This window comes from Lagenorhynchus albirostris, chromosome 2 (assembly GCF_949774975.1).
Source record: "Lagenorhynchus albirostris chromosome 2, mLagAlb1.1, whole genome shotgun sequence".
Taxonomy (NCBI): Eukaryota; Metazoa; Chordata; class Mammalia; order Artiodactyla; family Delphinidae; genus Lagenorhynchus; species Lagenorhynchus albirostris.
In genome coordinates, this window is record NC_083096.1 from 6,163,484 (window position 1) to 6,176,817 (window position 13,334).

General features: G+C 36.5%; 1 pseudogene; it reads right to left on the minus strand.

Moving 5' to 3' along the window:
* Positions 1 to 2,951: 2,951 nt before the first annotated feature.
* On the minus strand, positions 2,952 to 12,166 carry LOC132506868 (rRNA-processing protein FCF1 homolog; annotated as a pseudogene).
* Between the last annotated feature and the right edge of the window lie 1,168 nt (positions 12,167 to 13,334).

Here is a 13,334-nt window from a genome sequence, read left to right on the forward strand (position 1 = left end):
CTGAACCTCCAAAACTAAATTAGCTACTTCTTTTCTGTACTCCTATATAATTTTTCCCTTTTCCATCTCTTTATGTACCAAATTTAAATTTACATACAATCAGATACATTCATTTTGTGTATCCCTCAATGAGTCTTGAAAATTCAATATGTTTAAGTAACTAATCAACATAGAGAACATTTTCATCACTCACCCAAATTGCCTTGTGGCTGTAACCACACCCACCTCATTCCTGCCCAGGAGATCATTGACCTACTTTCTATCACATAGATTAAATTTGTCTTTTCTGGAGTTTCATACAAATGGAATCATACAGTATGTATTCTTTTGTTTCTGGCTTTTTTGGTCGGCTTAATGGCTTGTTTCCAGTTTTTGTCTATTATGAATAAAGTTAATAAACACTTTCGTGTTTGTGTTGTCTTTTTTGTGCACATATGTTTTCATTTCTCTTGAATGGAATTGCTGGGTCTTATGGTAAGTGTAGTTTTCCCTTCTCTTTATTCCCAACTGTTCTATGCCATTCTGTTTTAAGTGTGTCTTGTAAATGCCATAGAACCACATGATTTTTAAAATATCAACTACGAGCATTTGTGTTTTAATAACAAAATTTAACTTAGTCATATTCATCAAGAATTTAAATGTATTCTTACCATCTTATTTTATGTTTTTTATGTACCATTATTTCTTCTATCCCCCTTTCTGTATTTCTGTTTATTTTAATTTATGCTAAGTGAACATATGGTGAAATATACAGATCTCCAAGATCTCTGGTGATGTTATTTAATGTATTTTGACAAATTCCACTCTTTAAAACAACTTAGATTTCTCTTTTTCCACTTCTCCTTCTTGTTGGTTAGGAAGACAAATATCCTATATTAGTAACGATTAGGCTTGGCTGTACAATTAAAGCCAAAAAAGCCAGAAAAGGGAGGAAAGGGAAGGCACCATTTTCAAACCTTCTTCTATCCATTTATACGTACATATTCCTATGTAAACGAGGTTATAGTTTTGTGGCTTAAAGCAGATCTCACACAGTACCTGTTTTACAATTTTTATTTCTCTTAACAATATGTCATAGAGTTATTCTCATGCAAATAATCTAGCTCTATCTCATTCTATTAAAATGTTCATGATATTCCATAATTTAGACATAGTATAGTTAACACCCCTTTAATGGACATTTAGGTAGTTTTAAATTTTTTTCTATTACAAACAGAAGCACAGTAAACATCCTTCTATGTGCTTCCTTGAGCATAGCTGTGAATGCTTCTTTACACATGTATATCACGCTGTTTATGTTGAGGTATTTTAAAGTAAGTTACCTGTATGATGCCTATAAATATCCAAGAAATAGAAATGGGTTCACAGAACCCATCTGTCATTTTTATTTTAACAAATCCTGCCATACTGCTGTCTAAAATGATTACACCTATTTGCACTCTTGTGAGCTCAACATGAATACCTATCTCCCCACACCCTTGAGGCCACTTGTTATGGGTAATGGAAAATCTACTGGTCAGTTATTTGTCTTCATTTTGAGCAGGGGATGTCTTGCACAGAAACCCATAACTGGAGTATTTTCAAACTTACACTTTTTTATTTGAGAGTTTTTGCCTACTTGTTTAAGAGGCTTTCTCTATCCAAAAGTTAAAAAAAAACATTTCTATGTTTTTTTCTGTTACTTCCATAATTTAAAAAAATGTTTAGGTTTTTGATCCACTTGAAATATATTCTTATGAATAGCGTGAACTATGAATCTAAATATTTTTACATGGATAGCTAAGTTGCCATTTAGTAATATAATAATCACTAATATCGATGGAACAACCTTTAATTGTGCCAGGTAGTTTTCAATTTAACCCTACTTTTGGGGGGTTGGTTTGAGGATTAAACAAAACATTTTAAAGAAGGGACAAGTAAGGCACCAAATGGTTATTGGCTTTGTCCAATTCGTACACATGTTAATTGGTAGAACCAGGATTCTAACCCTGGCAGAATGACCCTACACTATTCACCCTTCTATACAATTTTCTTTTCCCACAGATTTAAAGTACCATCTTTGTAATATATCAAACTCTCATAAACACATACATTTGTTTATGGACTTTCTACTCTGTTTCAAATATATAAGAATATATATATATATATATATATATCCTTACACTACACATTTAAAAAAATCTGATCATGTGATCCACTCTGCTTATTATTTTAATAACTGCATATGGACCTCAGGATCAAGTCCAGACCCTTTAGCAACCCTCTTGCCTCTTTCCTCTGGAATCTCAGATATGGGTACAGACTCCTTCCCCAGTTATTTCTTTACTTGAATTACAAAAACCTTCTGGTGCTTATCCAAACAGAGAAAATACATTTATTTCATGAAATATTCCTGTCTCCATGCCTTTGTTCACACTGCTTCTTATGCCTCATCTTTTATGCCTCATTTGCTGGGCAAGCATGTATTCATTTTTAAAGATGAACATAAACATCACCGCCTTTAGCCTTTCCTCTCTCTCCATCCCAAGCAAGTTAGAATAAACAATTCTTTCCTCCTTTATGTGTCTACACCCTTCCCCTGAGAACCGTATTTACTCAATGACATATTTCTCTCCTCCACGTAATGTAAGTGTCTTAAGGGCAGGACCATATCTTATTAAATATGTAGTATGGATTGAATACATATTTGTTGAGCAAATTAATATAAATAAAGAACATCAAATTATGAGAGCAATCATGTGGGTATCTAATTTATGAAATGATGCAATACGTTTTTAAACAAGACAAACTATCTTTTTCAAAACAGCATCAAGAAGTGAGTGTACTTAACCATACTTGATTAGTTCATAACAGAACAAATGAGTGACTGGAAAGATAATTCATGCTGAAGCCTGTTTAATGAACTACTAAAAGAGAAAGCCAGGCAAAGGAAGCCAGAGAACTTGAGAGAATTAGATCTGAGGGGCTTCATAATCATCTGGCATTTGCTTGATGTTGTACCTACCTTTAGACAGGCACCTGGTAGGGATTCCCGGGATAGTACAGCTTCTTCACTTAAGGTCCTGGTCCTGTGGCTGTGATAGAACACTTGTGCTGAGTTACCCGCTGTAACTAAGCAGTCAGCTGCATAAGTTCCTTTGTGTGTGCATGGTAATCATTTAAATCTTGAATCTGTGACAACCCTTAGAGGCATTCAGGACGTGTGCCCCATTTCCTCAATTTCAGGCATGAAACAGGTACACGGGTGGTACACTTAGCAAGCAGACAGTCCATTATTGACAGTACTCATCCAGTTAGATTTTAACAGAAAAGTTGATAAAGTTGATATCAACCAGGAAAGGAAAGCATGGGCTCATTGGAAGAGTGATGCATTGGAAGAGTGCATTGTGAGATGAGCAGGGAGATTGGTGGGGGACTTCTCTTTCACTGAGATCTTTCTCTTTTTTTCCTCCTTTTAGGTTTTACTCTATCTTTCCTTTAAGCCTCTGACTGCTGAGACTAAGCATTTTGCTTCATGATCTTGTATTTCTTTGCTATCTTTTGCTTCCCCATGTTCATGCCATACTCCTGAGTTTCTTCCAGGCTCATCACATTTCAAATTGCCAAGTATGATAGCAGTTAGAAGGGTAGAGAGTAATTGACTTTTTTTCTACTTCCTTAAGCTAGAATAACTTCCTATACCCATAGAATAACTTTTTATATGCCCCCAAATGAGTAAAATGAGCACCCTTCAACTGGTACCTTTTCTGAATTAGTTTAATTACTTTATGAGTTACTGAATGCATGGAAGGAAATATGCTCACACTGATTAATATTAGAATACAAGTAAAGTCCTAACAATTGTGGATGTAATGTTACTAAAAATTGGTAAAGAAGAGGACATAGGTATAGGCAAATATAAATATTATTATGTTCACATCTATTTTATAGTTCATAGATGGAAGGCCAAGATGTAGTGTATACACACTTAAGGCCAAACCCAGCCACTTTTGTGTTTTGTTCCCCCATCTTCTATAGTTTTCTGAAAAGGGTTTTTAAGAGCTATATAGTCTCAAGATCACTGATTAGCCTCCTAGGAGATTCCTGGTCTTGCCAGCATTATATGCTTGGTGATTCACTTATTCTCTTCTGGAGGCCAAAGGCCATGACTGGACATGGGTGACAGTAGGGTAAAGTGTGTGATTTCCTTGTCTCGTAAGTCAGTCAACTCAAAGAGTAGTCCTGAAAGGAAACAAGCAAACAAACAAACAAACAAAAAGAAAAAGCTACGAACCCTTGAGGTACAGAAAAAAAGAAGAGGTAAAAACAACTATTTTCTTTTCATAAAGGATTAAAGGCAAACCTTAAAACCCTGTCTCTACAGGTAAGAGCAAAGACAACCTAGTTTGCTGCTATGAACAGTTATTATAACAAATGACAACTTTGATCACAGTACTTGGTACTATGAACTATTTTATCATCACAGTAAATTCTATAAGTACTGATAGTATTCTCAGTTGATATGTGAGAAAACTGAGAACACACAACCGTTAAACCAAGAGCACATGAGAAGTGCGAGCAAGCTGGCGTTCATTTCTAGGTATTTTCACCCCAAAGCCCACAGTAATAATAACTGTACAATATGGCTCTCCAAAAATTAGGGTATATCATGTAACATCCGTGTTAACAAATATAGAAATGTACTAAAAATCACATTACTAATTCATTAGACAAATTACAAGAATTTATAATTTTTCTTAAAAATTAGGAAATGCCTAATTGTTTAAAAAAGGTAGAAAAACAGAATAACAAGACTAGAAAATAAAATAAAAGGGCTGTCAGTTTTATGTTTAAAAATTCTCTAAGTAGGTATAATTTTAGCAGAAGTCTCTTTAAAATGTTTGGGGTTTGAACATTCAAGGTATAATTAATTCAAATGTAATTGAAGCTCTATCGGAACAAATAAGACGAGTGAGAACTTCTCACTGATTTTCAGAAAGTCAGCAAATGTGTCAGTGATAGAGCGTAATAAAAGAAAAATAACAAATAACATTTCATGTGGAGTGAGATGGTGACATAGCTTTAAGAAGTAATTTTTAAAAACTAAAAGCTAAATCCAGTTTACTCGATTAAAGCTCTCTCTCCTTTACTCCTTCAAGGTCTCTCTCTTACTCATTGTTACCTCTTTCCAGCATTATTCCTCACATAACTGGGAGGGTTTCAACATCTGTGCTTATCTGTCAGGAATTAATATGTCCTCCTAGTCTCTTATTTTGGTAAGTCCAATAATTGCATACCTGCCAAGGAAAATGCAAGATTGGAAGGGGAAAGAAACAGGAACCATCACTGCTCTATTGGCAACAATGACTAGATCCTTGGCTTTTAGAAAATGGAAGAAAGAAATTTGCTTCTGTGCGTCCTCCTGTGAGTCACTGGCTTCATGCCCGCAGCAGCGGAGATTGCTGATGAAATTTCCCTGTGATTCGAGCACTTTCAGGCTTCTTCTTCTTCTTTTTTTCTTTTTTTTAAATTAATTTTTATTGGAGTATAACTGCTTTACAGTGTTGTGCTAGTTTCTACTGTACAGCAAAATGAATCAGCCATACATATACATGTATCCCCTCCCTTTTGGCTTTCCTTCCCATTCAGGTCACCACAGTGCATTAAGTAGAGTTCCCTGTGCTATACAGTGTGTTCTCATTAGTTATCTATTTTATACATAGTATCAATAGTGTATATGTGTCAATCCCAATCTCCCAATTCCTCTCACCCCCCTTTACCCCTTGCTATCCACACATTTGTTCTCTATGTCTGTGTCTCTATTTCTGCTTTGCAAATAAGATCATCTTGAAGGATGTAGCTCTTCCAATAGTTTTGTATGCCCCCAATTCTCTGTGTTAAATCCCTTCCAGCCTGAAATATCGAGAGTGGCTGATTTTTTGTTTTGGCTAGACTCTTGACTGTTATTTGTACTTGAAGCGGTCCTTGCAAAAAGATTTTACAATGTAATCTGAGAAGGATACCTGACCTCTTTATATTTGAAGGTAAGAATGATCTCATCATCAGTTCAGAAATGTATATTAATAATCTGTGACATGTTATGGAAAAATAATTCATTAAATGATTGCCTGGAATAAAGTGTCTATTAAAGGCAAGGATTCGGGAAAGCAGTAGCTCCTGCCATATAATATTATTGTGGAAATGACTACAGGAACTTGGGGGTGGGCTAACACTTCTCATTTACACAAAGACAACAGCAAGCTCATGCTTTTCAGTTCTTAGGTCAAGACATGGTTAGAAAACTAGAGGAATTCCATAATTGCTATGAGACATTTTGCTACCTTTTTTAGTCAAAGGGTTGATGTAATCCAGATCTATAGTTTGATTTTCAGAATATAAAATTATCATACACATTGAATTCATAATATCTTCATGGCTTTTGTATGAAAGTTAGGGTGCTTATTGGCAAATATTGGGACTTTGGTAATAGGAACGAGTATGCGTTAGTGGATTGCAATGAATTCCTGTACCTTTTACTCATTGAGTTAGCTTTTTTTTTTCCTTCCACTAATTAGCCAGTTGTACTGAAGCAGTTCTCTTTCACCAGCACTTGCAGTGATACACAGCAGTGTCTTATCTCAGTGCTTTGACAACCTGAGTCCTTTGTTATAATCTAGTCCAAGGAACTTTGATTGTATCACCACACTGTGGTACATTATGCTGATCTGCTTTATCGAACTACTCCATTGATTGAATCATGCTGATTGGGACTGTTGATCAAGAAATGCAATTTTGAAAGCTGCTTTTGAAAGAAATGTACCTGACCATGAAAATTGAGGGACCTTATCATTGGTAAACACTTTAGGAGTTCTGATGTTGGTGACATAGTAAGATACTCTTTCAAAATAAAAAGCAAGTTTATATATTTTTGTTTTTCACAAAGGAAAAGGAGGTGCAATGATAGTTAAATCTCTTTGGATTTAGGAAACAACATACATCAAATTAGAGTGAACTACTGTGGTGGATACAATAATGTCCTTGCCATAAAGATGTCCACATTCTAAGCCTGAGAACCTGTGACTATGTTACCTTACATGACAAAAGGGACTTTGCAGATGTAGTTAAGTTAAGGCTCTGGAGAAGGAGGGACTAATGTAATCCTAGGGTCATTAGTAGAGGTTGAGGGATGTGCTTTGAAAATGGAGGAGGGGCTGTAAGCTGAGGGGAAGGGGCTAAGTCAGGGAATGCAGGCAGCCCTTGAAGCTAGAAAAGTCCAGGGAACTGAAAGCCTCCAGAAGGAGCACAGCTTTGCTAGCACCTCGATTTAGAATTCTGAACTCAAGAGCTAAAAGGAAAATTCATTTGTGTTATTCTAACCCACTAAATTCATGATAATTTGCTAGAACAGCAAAAGGAAACCAACACAGCTAAGATAACAAATTTACTGTGTAGACTGTAAAGCATCCAGTTTCAAGAACCAGAACCAGATCTAGCTCTGCAGAGTACTGTGACCCGGAGAATGCCTGGTTTGTTCTTTTTGTATCTGTGTCCCATGGAGCCTCTAATAGGTCTCAGAAGAATCACAAAACAGACTCATCATATGTGGGCACACACATCATGCAATATATGTTTATATATACACATATGCAATATATAAAATATGTATTTATAAAATATGTTATATAACACATTTATATTTATTGATAAATATACACTTTATCAAAAATGATATATATATATATATACATTTATCAAACATATGCTTTTTCCTGTAACTAACTATTCATATTTTGGAAAATATATCCAGATTTTACTTTGGGCCCTAGTAGATATTGAAAGCCTGTTGGTGGAATCCCAAGTAACCGTATGACCTGAGCTGATAGTTATTTATTATGAAATCAGCATTATCTGATCTACCAAGCCATAAAGGTGGGCACTTTCGGCAGTATCCTATCAGTAGGTAGACATGTTTTAGAAGAAATCAGTCTCAACCTTGTCCTAAAAACACAAGAAAATATGTTCCCTGGATCTGAATCACATTGTACCTGCTTCAGGTTCATTGCTACCTCTTCCTCAGTTCACATCAGTGTCGTGTCCTCATGGGACATGCCTTAAGAGCAGTCGACTGAAGAAGACAGAAATTGGACCTGGTTTAAGAGTAGAGCAGCAACAAGGGTACTACTGTTGCAGTCCAAGCAATCAGGAAGGGTAAATAACTCCAACAGGCGTGAAGTCCAAGAATTTCTTCTAGTTTTCCAAGTTTCCTAGAAGGATTAATGGGTAGTGATATAACAACGTCATACCTAATGATTTTGCAAGATTGTCCAGGATTTGGAAGGGAAAGTCTTCCAAATTGGTGGATTTGGTAAAATCCAATGGTGGATTGGTAAAAATAACGCAAGCAGTGTGGGATGGACATTTTAGAATATGGAAAGAGGGTAAGGCTATTTGTGTTCCCTGTGACTTCTCATTAAAAACACCCACAGCAAAAGTTGAGTGGAAAAAAATCTTTCATGGAGATGAATCACCCTAGGTTTGACCATTGGACTTGTGAATATATTCACCACACAGGTAGGAAAGGAAGTTATGCCCAAGTAAAAAAATGTGGATTCCATCCCTCCACTGACTTCCGAGTATGCTTTTGTGCCTCCCAACACTGCTGAGTGCTTAACTTACCACCACTGAAACCAGTAATAATGACCAGATATGCATCGTTTCACAGGAGGATTAGCAAGCCACAGGAGGGCTGGTTAACCATGTTGAATAGCTTTTATCATCTCATTTTTATCACATCACTTTTTCCACTGTGATAGACACTTACTCTGAATATGGATTTGCCTTTCTTGCTACCAGTGTTTCTTCCAGTCCCATTACCTGTGTATGTACCACTTTATTCTCAGTGACCTTGTTCCACAAAATATTGCTTCTGACAAAGGATACATTATGCAGGAAAAATAGATGGGTACGTGAGTAGATAGGCGGACACACAGACAGATAGATAGACAGATAGATAATAGAAAGATAGATAGATAGATAAAAGATATAGTCTCATAAAAATAAGACAACTGATTCATGACCATGAGAGTCTCTGATACAAATGCATATTCCGTTTTCTGTAATCAGCTGACATTAAAGAACTGTGGGATGGCATAATAAAGACGGAGTCACAATAGATGTTAGCAAACAACACCCTTTGTGGTTGCATTGCTGTGATAGAATAAAAAATAAATATTTAGTCTGATTTGTACACAATTGCCTATTTCTTTTCTTTTTTTTTCCTTTTCTCCTAGCATAACTGGTTCATATAAAGGATATTGCTTGTGGACAATTATACAGCTAAGTCTTACATTATACAATGTTAAAAAAAAAAGTAAGTGTGCCTGAAGAAAAGAATAATCATAACTCAGGTGGATACAGTTACTAATGGGAATTTTCGTCTTCTTTTTATTCTACATGAAGGGATTCCTTTGAGCAAATCTAGTTTCATCACACTCTGTGGAAGCATGATGCCGCAGTTTGGGTTTAGTGTAGTATTACAGAGTGTAATATTTATTAGAAAATGCTCTTTGGATGATACCTGTGGAAGAGAAAGAACTAAGATGGGTTAGCGGGAAAAGTTGAGTTGCTATGGTCAGAGGTCAGCTCCCAGTGTGAGCTATGGATGTGCATGGCTTATCAGATGTGTCACAGGTTGGCTCCTAATTACCTGGACTTTCTACCTCCGTGATAAGCCAGTGGGAGTGCCCCGCCCTTGGATGGACAGAATACTCTGGGAGGCAACTCTGTGCAGCTGAGACAACCCCTGATAGGACTCCCAGAGTCTGGGGCAACCAAGTTTTGCCTTAAAGTGGAGGAGATGCAAGTAGGCTATCTCTACTCCATGGCTAGTACACAGGCTGATGTTGCTGGGGTTTAAGTGTAAATATGGGTTCAAGAGTATGAGATCAGTCTTCACTTACTAAGTGAAGTAAGTCAGACAGAGAAAGACAAATATCATATGATATCACTTATATGTGGAATCTAAAAATATGATACACATGAACTTATTTACAAAACAGAAACAGACTCACAGACATAGAAAACAAACTTATGGTTAACAAAGGGATAAATTAGGAGTTTGGGATTAACAGATACATATTACTATATATAAGACAGATAACTACAAGGACCTACTGTATAGCACAGGAAACTCTACTCAATACTCTGTAATGACCTGTATGGGAAAAGAATCTGAAAAAGGATGGATATATGTATATGGATTACTGATTCACTTTGCTGGACACCTGAAACTAACACAACGTTGTAAATCAACCACACTCCGATATAAAATAAAAATTAAATTAAAAGCAAGCAATATGATATCAGCATAGCCAAAGGGGTAAACTGTACCTACTTTCGGGTGGTAATTTAACACGTTTTATTCTTTATACTTTCTCATCTGTCACAGGAGCTGGAAGCTTAAGAACAGCATTCTGCCAAACTAAGGGAATCATGTGAGAATTTGAAGGTGAAAGAGAAGCAGAAGCAATCAGAGCTTCTATGGCTGCAGCAGACAGATGGTTGGCCTTCGGAAGATGGAAGGTTTTGCCAGCAGCTCCCAGCTATTGCCCTGAAAATCACTCAGCTTCGTCCTCCAGATGACTGAGATTACTGGTGAGAATTGTCTGCGATTCCTGACTTTTTGATTTCCCCATGCTTGCTTCCCCAACTCCACCTGTAAGGATGGACGTCTCTATTTCTCTGTATTAAACTACCTAAAGTTTGAAATACCAGCGAGGTTTGCGCCCCCCTGCCTCCTGTTCTCTTGGTTTGTGAAACTATCACAGTGACTCACTTCTGTGTCAGGCCTGTCCCCTTGTCACCATCAACTGCAAAACCCTCAATTATATCATTGTGAAGCTACCCAGTTTCTGACCACAAAGTCCTGAATTTCCAGCTGTATTCTTCTAGCTCTTAGCCCAATGAATCCAACTATAATTAAAGTAACCAAATGGTCCGCCGGTCTTATCACGACTCACTTATGCCCTCACTTTTTGCTTAACCAATTAAGAAGCCACGGTTTGTTGTTATAATCACTCACTTAACATTTAGCCTTGGCCCTCAGACTCCTCTCTCACTTAAAAGCCCCAAGCCTCATTGAATCTACCTCTCCTGGAGGAAAGCCACATTAAATTGGATCAAACCCCCGACCAATAGCCTCAAACATCATCTTAATATGACTGGGAAATCCTGCCACGTTTCCCAATTTACTCTCCCAATCTCCTGGATTATTATTTTGTCATTTCTGCCTTCTTTGAATCTGACAGTTGCTCATCTAGCCTCATTCTCAGCAGAAAGTGTAGGCAATCCAAAAAGAATTTCTCCAAGCTCTTTCCAACATCTCTGTCACACTATGACCTGGGCCCCTACCTGCTTCTCCTCTTCCTGTTACTGTGTATGAACTGCTTACATTTTGATCAAAGGCAAAACTTTTCACCTGTGCTCCAGATGCCAGCTCTCACGCTCGCTCATAAACGTGGCTCTGGCAGCTTTCTGTCTCTGTTCTGTATCATCAAGTTTTTCTCTCTAGTAAGAATGATCCATAAGGATCGTGCACAACAGCAAGACACGTGACATAATTTCTCCCATCTTATAAACCCTACTGTGTTTCCCCAGCATCAATCACCCAGGTACTGCCCCACTGCTTTGCGCCTATACCTTCTGCCTTCAGTCTCTAATTTTTCCTAATTTCTTGTCTCCATTCTTTCTTAAATTCTTTTTAAATAGATCTTTGGCTCCACCACGCCAAGAAAAAAACAAACAAAAAAACACGGTCATAAGCAACTCCCAAGTTGTTCAATCTGACGGTCGTTTCCCAGTCCTGATTTTATTTGTCCCATCTGCTACAATTGCCACCATTGATTCATTCATTCACCCCTGTTCATTGAAATGCTGCCTATAGTTGCGTTCTAGAAAACACTCTTCTCCCTCCTCTAGACTCTTTAAACATTCACAATTCTTTTCTATCCCCACTCCCATCCATGTTGTCTTCAGACTTAAAACCCGTCTATTGTAATGACTGTCATATTTATATCTCCTGCTCAGACATCTTCCCGAAGTGAACGGTCCAGCAGCCTCCAGCACATCTCCACTTAGATGAGAAGCTTCCTGAACTTACCTGTCCAGAACCAAACTCCTGAGACCCCATCTCTGCCAAACTTGCATTTTCCTCTTTCTTTTTTCCAGTGTGGTATATGCAAACAATATCTTCTCCAGTTGCTCATGCCAAAAACATCAGAATTTTCTTCAACTTCCTCTTTCTTTTTCCCTTTGCAGCACCACATGCAATTTCTAGGCAAATTCTGTCAGTTCTATTTACAAAAAAATATTTCCATCCTAACCACCGTTCAGCATCTCTACACTCTATAGCAAGTGTCCACTGTGTCTCCATATAATAGTTTCCTAATGGTTTCCCTGCTTTTGCATTTACTTCCCTACTATCTTTTCCAGGGTGATCTTTTAAAATTATAATTCAAATAATGTTGCCTTTTAATCAAAACCTGAACAATAGTTTCGAGTCCATTCAGCTTCCTAATGGGCCATACTCAATAAGCCTCTCCTTTTTAATTACTTTTTAAATTTTACCTTTCACACCAGTATTTAACTAAATACAAATAATCAAATAATCCCGGGATACTAAATAAATAATGTTATTAACTTTGTAATAATTTACCTAGAAAAACCGTAATTGGGAAATAAATTATTATTGAATAACAGCAAGATACAGAAATAGAATTTAAACCAAGGCATTATGCTTTTAAAGTTCAGACTTGTAACCACTACACAGTATTTCCTTGTCCTTGAAAAATTTGCAAGCAACCTTAATATTCAGTGATAAGACCTTAATTAAATAAAATAGTTAACAGTTTCGGTAAATAATATGATAACATTAAAATCATATATTCAAAGGGTAGGATATATAAGAAAATAGCTTGGAAAACACAATGCTCAGCAAGACCTAATTGTTATAAAAGAAAGTAGTTGTTTGAGACTTCAATGAAATACATACAACACTAACAGCCCTATTCTTTGTTGGTGAACTTACTGTTAATTTTTGTAATTTTTTCTTCAACAGTTTAGGATTTAAAAAATTTTGAAAGTAAATAGTCATTATTTTTAATTGCAGAAATAAAAGCAGTACATTTTATTAACCAAATTTAGCTAAAATTGCTTTCTTTTTTTCCTAATGTATCAGAAAACTCAGAAAAAAATCAATGACCTAATTTAGCAATCGCTTCATGTCTAGTGGCCGGTATCATTCCTGAGTTTTGTTTCTGTTTGAGCAATAAATATAAATTTTTGCTATATGCTTTCAG